Below are 9,497 nucleotides of genomic sequence, written 5' to 3'. Positions count from 1 at the left end.
GAAAATATGCAATAAACAATAATACATTTTTTATACAGGTAAATTAAAGAGATGTTGGCTTCGCTGACTCACATCTTTTGCGGATGGCTTTGTACGTGGGGCGACTGAACTTAACCAGAATGACGCCCAAGATCAAACAAATTAAAAGGCCGGTTACTGCTTTATAAGCAGCCAACTCTGTTCCTAGAGGATCTGAGAAAATGTGGGAAGGAAAGAATAAGTGTTATTCAAAATGCACAGCATATTCAATATCATTTATAATCTATAAAGTAAAGTTGTTCTCTGAAACTAAACGCATACACACACACCTTGGCACATGATAGTGAATCCCATGCACTCAGTAGTATCGACGAGTGTCAAATTGTTATACAGCGTCAAAGCATTAGTTTGCCTTCCAGTGGGCTTAAAGCCCTTGAAGTTTCCACATCTTCTGTCCTTACACACTGCAGTCCACCAGTTTTTTGTCATGTGATTGTTAGAGCACAAATACCCTTTACGCTCATGAGAATACGCATAAGGCTGACCTTCACATGGACTTATCCATTTGACTTCCAGCTGCAATAGAACAGTAATATTCTGGATGGTTTTCAGACATGGGGGCTGTGGGGTGGTGGATATCATAAAATTATGGCATTGTGTGGTTGGGGAGGTTGTTGAGGTGGTATTGTTCAGACTTGCGTTTCCTTCTGTAAAGGGAAAAGGCACATAGAAATGATACTTTCATGAAAATGTTGGAATACCTCAATTATTCTTCTCCACATAAAATGCAGTTTGGAAATAAATTCCAGGAATTTTTTTAATGTAAATGAAATGAGAGTTGCACCAAGAAACCGTAGTTAAATGCAGATTGCAGACTGTTCTGTGCTCTTATTTAATTACATTGCATCTAACATGTAGATATTGCTTCAGCACCTATATTTTTTCTCTCTCTCTCTCTCTCTCTCTCTCTCTCTCTCTCTCTATATATATATATATATATATATATATATCGATATATTCCTTTTAAATACTGTACATCTTCGTACAACATTTTCTGTGTAAAATATGGCATGCATTATTCATGCATAAAAACGCCCTGTTACAGAGGTCAGAGAGCAGATCATCTGCACTCATTACACTCTTGCACTTTTTGCACAGAGCTCAAAGACATTCACACACATTTTGCACATTTGATTGCAAGATTGCAGTTTGCAAACATGGACGGATATTCATAATTTTCAGAATCGCAGCATTAACAAATCTATAATTAAGATGACCCAAATGAACCATAATAATTATATATGTATGCAAATATACATATACATATATATATAATATATATAATTATGGTTATGTGTGTAGAATGGAATGAGCGGAAAAACTTTTCAAGTGCTAAAAACTTTTTTTACATGTTTCAGCTTTTTATTCATATAATTATATTAATACATCATTACTATTATACAAGCATTTGAAAATTCTAGAATTCAAAGACTGAATAGTAATGTATTATGCCTGTGTTTATTCACAACAACATTCTTCGACAATATACGTTTTGTGTAATACAGGTGGCATTTGTATGATTTTCATTTTCATTGCTTAATATGTAAAATTGCCCTTGTTGATAAACCATTTACAATTATTTTTAATGGTAAACTAAAATGTATTAAAATCTCATTCATTAGTTCTGTGGTTAAATATGTTAAATGTAGTTAACACTTATGTCACCTGTTCATTTGAAAATTGCTTCCCGTGTATTGTTTACATTTTCTTATTCTCTAAAATTGAAATGGTAAGATGATTTATCTAGCAGACTATTAAAAAATTTGCCATGGTTTACCTTTTTAACAGTGTGAAATGCATCATTTGAAAATTGCTTCCCGTGTATTGTTTACGTTTTCTTATTTTCTAAAATTTAAATGCTAAGATGATTTATCTAGGAGACTATTGAAAAATTTGGCATGGTTTTGATTTTCAAACAGTGTGCAATGTAATTGCTCATAGATTCTTGTCATTTTTCCTATAGCAAAGACAACTTAACATTGAAAACAACAAGCATCTTTACATGGCATAACTTGGGCTAAAACAATACCATTTGACATGTAAACAACAGCCTTTATCAGGGGCTACTCTCTCATGATTGTAATGAGCTGTTTATATAATAAACACAAATAAAAAATCTAAAATACATATTTAATGAATAATACAGAAATGTGTAAAGAAGAGTTTTTGCAAGGTTGACCCATACTAAATTCACCAAATGGATAGATTGCAACAATGCTCAGACATTTGCGCTGACAGCGGTTTTCAGTAAACAGCGCATTAGGAGTAAGAATTTGAAAGTTTAATAAAAAAAAAAAATAAAAAAAATGAGCATAAGACATTTTGACAGTTGCACTACTTTTGATACAGGCCCTTACGTTGTAGTGTTATACATGTATGATTTTCATTACAGCTGTTCATTTCTAAAGGAAAGCAATGTTTTACAAGTTTTTATATAATATACAATACTGTGGCTGAAAGTGTCAGAATATATTCTAGCTGCATGCTATTGTTCCTTGATCTGTTTTGTCTTTCTAGAGAAAAATGACATCAAACAGATAAATATCTGTACATCAGCATCTATACCTGACTACTACAACTGAATATCTTTTCAGCAAGTGGCAAGATTTTACACTAGATCATACATATAAAAAGTACATATAATAATAATCATATAATATATAAGAGCACATCAATAAAGTATATTTAAAGAACAAACAATTTACTTACGAACTCCGAGGAGCAGGAGCGCCGTAAAAGTCATCAGCAGAGAATTTTCCATCAGGCAAAAGGTTTGCTAAACATTTAAAGCAAAATTTAACTTTGTTTGACTAAACAAAGCGACTCCATGCACTTAAAAAGACAACAGGCCCAGAGGTCAAATGAATGACCTTTAGTACAAAACAAACCACTGCTTTTTGTTTGTCTAATTGGGCCTTGGCTCAGTTGTAATGTTTAATTAGTTTTTTCTCTTACTTTTTAGCAGTTCAATTAAAAAAGTGAACAAATACACAACCATGACTATATTAAAATCTTTGGCCTGCATTTTTTGTTAAATCAGAAAGGCAAAGACGAGTCGTACCGTGACTTTAATCACAATAAGAACAAATCAGTGAAATACCAGTAATAAATTTGCCGATACAAACTGGACTGCCTTTTGTATTTAGATTGTTATTTTAGAGATGTTACATTATTTCTCATTTGTGATTGACAGCTGTCTTCACATCTCTGCTTAAGCAGCGTTTGAAGATTTTCTTCCTCAAAGAGACTCGAACATCAAACATCTACGAAACGCCAAGACTTCTAACCAGCTTTTTAACAAAATATTATCAGATCTTACCTTGCCTGTGACTGACAAGAACAAACGTGTGGAGCAAGTGACAAGAAAAATTAAGTGAAAGGAAATAAGCAGAGGTGTGGAGCTACTATCTTCATTTCCCCGCCCCCATCCTCTGTCTCTCCATATAGAGCGTGTCTTTTAATCTCAAGTGTTGTTTGATTGCACATTGCACTGCTTCCTCACTTCAAAGAGAGCTGCATACAAAAAAATGAAGAAAAGCTTCAACAAAAAAAAAAAATGGTAAGTGTAGGTAGGTGGGAGGAGAAAAAGTACTAGTAGCATTATATTGTCTAACTTGATGTTTAATCTTAAAATTTTTAAAATTTCTTAAATTTTTACCATGTAATTTTAGAAGTAAACTAAATAGAAGTTGGTGGTAAAATTTTTTGAAGTCATCCGAAAATGAATGATGGTTGGTGGAGTAAACAATTAAGCAACAAAACAAAATCTGCATATTCAAGATTTTTCTTAGCATACAGGAACTGAGTCTTTTGTGGTGTACGGCACACACTGAAAACACTCACGCAAGTTGCACAAAGATGATTAATTGTGTTCGCAGGAGTCAACTGCGGCAATCGTTATGGCTACAAAACCACCGATATCCACATCTATCCTTTCAATTCACTGTTACTCATATCTTGTTTTCATTCATCTTTCCCAGCCGCCTCTCTCCCTCCCTCACTCTCTCGGTTTTTCTCAGGTGTCGCCGGGGTTGGTTTACCATATCGTACAGTCGGAGAGCGACCCGTAAAGACTGGGTTTTGTACCTGTACGAAAAATTCCCCCAACACCCTCTTGAAACTCTCGTCTATGATTCAATATGAACGGAATTTAAACAGTCTTTAAAAGTGAGTCAATGCGCTGAACTACCATTTCTTTTCCTGTAAATTTCTGAAAACATTGGCGTTGTGCTATAAAAAAATACCGTTCATGTGTTTAGGGTCAGACTCAGTACATTTTTTAAGACGTTCCTTGTGCAATTATATGATCAAAAATACAGTAGAAACTGTAACATTGTGAATTATTGTTACATTTTTTTTTTAAATGTTTTCAATTTGTAAATATTTGAAAATGTAATTTAGTCCTGTGATGGTAAAGCTGAATTTTCAACAGCCTCTACAGTCTCTCATGATTATTCAGAAATCATTCTGATTTGGAGCTTGAGTAACATTTAATATTATCAGTGTTGAACACTTTTGCTGCTTAAAGGGATAGTTCACCCAAAAATGAAAATTTGATGTTTATCTGCTTACCCCCAGGGCATCCAAGATGTAGGTTACTTTGTTTCTTCAGCAGAAAACAAACATAGATTTTTAACCAAAACCGGTGCAGATCGCCAGCCACATAATGGCAGTGGATGGGCACTAGACCTTCAAAAGTAAAAAAAAAAAAAAACATGCACAGACAAATCCAAATTACACCCTGCGGCTCGTGACGATACATTGATGTCCTAAGACACTAAACGTTTTTTTGTGAGAAACTGAACAGTATACGTGTTTGCGTATACTACGCCAGAGCGCGTACACGTGTAACAAGCCGGATGATGAGCTCGTGTTAAGGAGAGATGGACGTGGCTGTGTATCAAAGGTAAAAAAAATGATATAAATACTGTTCAGTTTCTCGCAAAAAAATGATAATTTCATGTCTTGGGACATCAATGTATCGTCACGAGCCACAGGGTGTAATTTGGATTTGTCTGTGCACGTTTTTTTTACTTTTAAAGGTCTGGTGCCCATCCACTGCCATTATATGGTTGGCAGACTGCACCGCTTTTCGTTAAAAATCTTTGTTTGTGTTCTGCTGAGGAAACAAAGTCACCTACATCTTGGATGCCCTGGGGTTAAGCAGATAAACATCAAATTTTCATTTTAGGGTGAACTATCCCTTTAATTACTCACCCTCATGATGTTCGAAAACCTTAAGACCTTTGTTAATCTTCAGAACATAAATTAAGGATGTGCTCACACTTTCGATTAAAACAAATTCTGGTGCGATTGATCTGTTAATGCGGTTCATTTGAGTAAGTGTGAACGCTGCCATCCGAACCCTGCTGTGCACCAAAAAAGCAGGCCGAGGCCGCTATAAGATGGGTCTCTGTCCCCTTGCAAACGAACTCTGGTTCAGTTTGAATTAAATATGAATGCAACATGGACCAAATATTTCTAAACAAACCAAAAACACTAAGTAATGACAAGCTGCGACACTATGCAACATGATTTCATGAAGGGAACAAGCGGTGTATCCAAAACAAAATGAGCAGAGGGCAAACGTGGAGCACTGAGGAGGTAAAGTGCCTTTTATGAGCACTTTGTGAGTTTGCAGGTGGTGAAAATAAAATCATATACATGCAACAATTAGCACTCTGTAGTCTAGCAGACAACTTTTAGTCCACTTTAAGTCAAACGCACCTTTTCCATTTGTTTGTAGTGTTCTGTGAATTCCGTCACGAAATATACGTCATTCAACCCGACCAATCAGGTTGTGACGTGTCACTGTGCCTTTAGGTTCAGTATCTTTAGGTTCGCAGTCAAAAATGCCAGTGTGAACACTAAGCGGGCCAGGACCAAATGTATCATTTTCCTTTTTGGTCCAGACCAAATGAAGCAAACAAACCGAACTACAAGTGTGAACACACCCTAAGATACTTTTGATGAAATCCAAGTGTTTCTGACCCTTCATAGACAGCAAGGGTCCTTCCACGTTTAAGGTCCAGAAAGGTACCAAGAACACTAACAAAATAGTCCATGTGACATCAGTAGTTCAACCCTAATTTCATGAAGCTACGAGAATACTTTTTGTGCACACAAAAAGCAAGTGTGTATGCGTCGTGGTACTCTCAAATATGGCGCTAATGTGACGCAGAGGAGAAGAATTGTTGAATAAAGTCGTTTTTTTTAATTATTTTTATTCATAAAAATAATAAAAATAAATCAAAAAATTACAGTTGAACCATTGATGTCACATTGAATATTCTGTCGATGCTCTTGGTACCTTTTTGGACACTGAATGTGGAAGGACCCTTGCTGCCAATGGAGGGTCAGAAAGCTCTCGGATTTTATCAAAAATATTTTAATTTGTGTTCTTAAGATGAAAGGTTTTACAGGTTTGGAACGACATGAGGGTGAGTAATTAATGACAGAATTTTCATTTTGTGTGAACTAACCCATTAAAGGGAACGTATTAGGCAAATGTTGTTTGAACATAAATGTGTGTTGGCAGTGTGTGTATACAACCACCCTATTGATAAAAATCCGCTCCTTTTTTAAACTCCATATATCAAGTGTCTCAGAACAAACCGTTTGCAGAATCTCATCACATTTTACAAGCCTCACCAACAACTGTTGACGGACAGTGCTGTACAGTATTGGCAACAGATTTAGCGGCTTTTTTTTTCCAAATAAGTGCCTTGCAACAAATCTAGCAACTTCTTGAAGAATCCTTTTTTAGTCTTTGAGACTCGTCAGTACTCCCGCACAAGAGCGACGTCTTGCTTTCCCAGCGCACACACACCTCTATCTATGTCTGCTCTGTTCAGCGAGCGGCTGAGAGGAGCAGCATTTTCAGTTAAAATAGATTTCTAATTTTACCTGCAAACATAGCTGAAATCACAGCACAGGCTTTGCCTTTGTCTTGTCTTATCTTATGTGTATTTGATTTCATCACATGACGGCACAATTATAAATTGGGCTTTTTGTGCAGATTAACATCTTGGAAGGAAAGGTTGGTTATGTATGGGCTGCGTTTCAATCACTATTTCATATTCATTCCATTATCTGACAACAGAAACAGTAAAATATATAAATGAAAGCAGTTTTATTGAGAATTTGGCTGCATTAAAATAAAGTATGTGAGCACACAGAGACCTCGTGGATATGCTAATTAACATATGAGTAATCTAACGACGTTTAGCGATTTTTCAAGCTGGCTTCAGCTACTTTGCATTGAAAGAAGAAGGCAACACTGCCCAAGACACTGCCCTGAGTGAGCAACACACAATCCACTATGTTTAGCTTCATGTTAGAGCATTTAAAGGCAGCATTTAAAGGGATAGTTCACCCAAAAATAAAAATTTGATGTTTATCTGCTTACCCCCAGGGCATCCAAGATGTAGGTGACTTTGTTTCTTCAGCAGAACACAAACAAAGATTTTTAACTAAAACCGATGCAGTCTGACAGCCAAATACTGGCAGTGGATGAGCACCAGACCTTTAAAAGGAAAAAAAAACATGCACAGACAAATCCAAATTACACCCTGCGGCTTGTGACAATGCAGTGATGTCCTAAGACACGAAATTATATTTTTTTGCGAGAAACTGAACAGTATTTATATAATTTTTTTTTACCTTTGATACACAGCCACGTCCAACTGTTATGCGCACAAGCTCAGCATCAGGCACGTTAAATGTGTACGCGCTCTGGCATAGTATACGCAAACACCGGAAGCGATCTGTCGCGTGTATACAAAAATCATTGTTTACACAGTGCACAGAGATTTTGGTATAGCGGCTATTCAGAATGCTAATTAATTGCGCTTATCCTGATTGTTCAAACCAATTTAAAGCTAAAAGATTATGTTTGCTTGTGCAAACTCATCTAGGACTGTTGACTTCATCGATTTCCCCTTACGGCATTTGCATATACTACGCCAGAGCGCGTGCACATGTAACGAGCCGGATGAAAAGCTTGTGCTCATGACAGTTGGACATGGCTGTGTATCAAAGGTAACAAATTATATAAATATTGTTCAGTTTCTCGCAAAAACTGATCGTTTCGTGTCTTAGGACATCAATGAATCGTCACGAGCCGCAGAGTGTAATTTGGATTTGTCTGTGTATGTTTTGTTTTTACTTTTAAAGGTTTGGTGCCCATCCACTGCCATTAAATGACTGACAGACTGCACCACTCTGAGTTAAAAATCTTCGTTTGTGTTCTGCTGAAGAAACAAAGTCACTTACATCTTGGATGCCCTGGGGGTAAGCAGATAAACATCAAATTTTCATTTTTGGGTGAACTATCCCTTTAAATAAGAAATGGCTTCTTGTTAGAGCTACAGAATTTAATTGAAGAGTAGTGACTGATTTTCTGTTTTAATTTTATGGACCCTTCTCACATTTTCGGGTTTCTCATGGCGAAAGTCATCATAGATGGGTAAAATCTGAGAGCGGTGAATAGAAGAGCACCACAAATATACTTTTTGCCTTCCCATTTGCTCAAATAGCAAAAAAAAAAAAACAAAAAAAAACAATAGTGTTTTCACAACTTTAAAAGGAGAAAAATTGAGAGAGACTGATATCGGCAGTCAGGAGAACAAAATCAAATATCACTATCAAATTTACCGCCCCTCCCATAGACACAGCATTAGCAACAACCTCGCATTAGCGTTAAATACTTTTTTGTAACTTGCTGAAAAGACGTTATAATACAAAGTATAGTGTTATAAATGTACATACATTTTTTAAAAATCAAAATATGAAGGATTCATTATGATGATGGTTGTTGAAACACCTCAGTCTTGTGAAAAGGGTCCATTGTTTGTCTCAATATTAAGTGTAGACAGCAGAATATGTACTGTAAGCTGCTGTCATGCGATTTCTTCCCCAGATGTTTACCTTCTCAGAAATAACCCACTGTGTTTTTATAACTTTTTTTTTTTAGAAAACCCTATATCAGAAGTTTAAACTAATATGGCTTTAAAAAGCATGATAAAGTGATAATGAAAATCAAACAGACGTTTCTTGGCAGTGACTGAACCCAGTATCTGAGCTCTGAGCTGTAAAGGCAAAAAAAGCAGCTCATTTGCATTTAAAGAGTCATGAATGGACACAGCGTGTTTCTGCTTTCACTCAAAATAGCCATTTTCAAAATGATATAATAAATCATGTGTGGTATTTTATACTGAAACTTCACAGACACATTCTAGGGACACCTGTAACTTATACTACATCTTGTAAAAAGTGAGCATCTATTTGCATCTAGATGTAAACCATTATCTATTTGAAACAGAAATCTTTTGTACCATCATAAATGTCTTTGCTCTCACCTTTGATCAGTGTGTCCTTGTTGAACAAAAGCAGTAATTTATTTCACAACAAAAATCAGAGTCAGAAAAATAAGCCAGTTATTCCAATCAACACAGAAA

General features: G+C 35.9%; 1 long non-coding RNA gene across 1 annotated transcript in view; it reads right to left on the bottom strand.

Annotated features, from left to right (window-relative positions):
• LOC141336244 (uncharacterized) overlaps positions 1-678 on the bottom strand; it is a 1,595-nt gene extending 917 nt beyond the window's left edge. The window contains exons 1-2 of the long non-coding RNA XR_012355696.1: positions 309-678; positions 73-192 (exon numbers count right to left, since the gene is read on the bottom strand). This is a non-coding gene — a long non-coding RNA (uncharacterized lncRNA). The remainder of the gene's footprint in view (positions 1-72; positions 193-308) is intronic.
• Between the last annotated feature and the right edge of the window lie 8,819 nt (positions 679-9,497).

This window comes from Garra rufa, chromosome 6 (assembly GCF_049309525.1).
Source record: "Garra rufa chromosome 6, GarRuf1.0, whole genome shotgun sequence".
In the NCBI taxonomy this organism is placed as follows: Eukaryota; Metazoa; Chordata; class Actinopteri; order Cypriniformes; family Cyprinidae; genus Garra; species Garra rufa.
The sequence above is the reverse complement of the archived record's forward strand: the minus strand, read 5'-3'. Positions and strand labels throughout refer to the sequence as shown.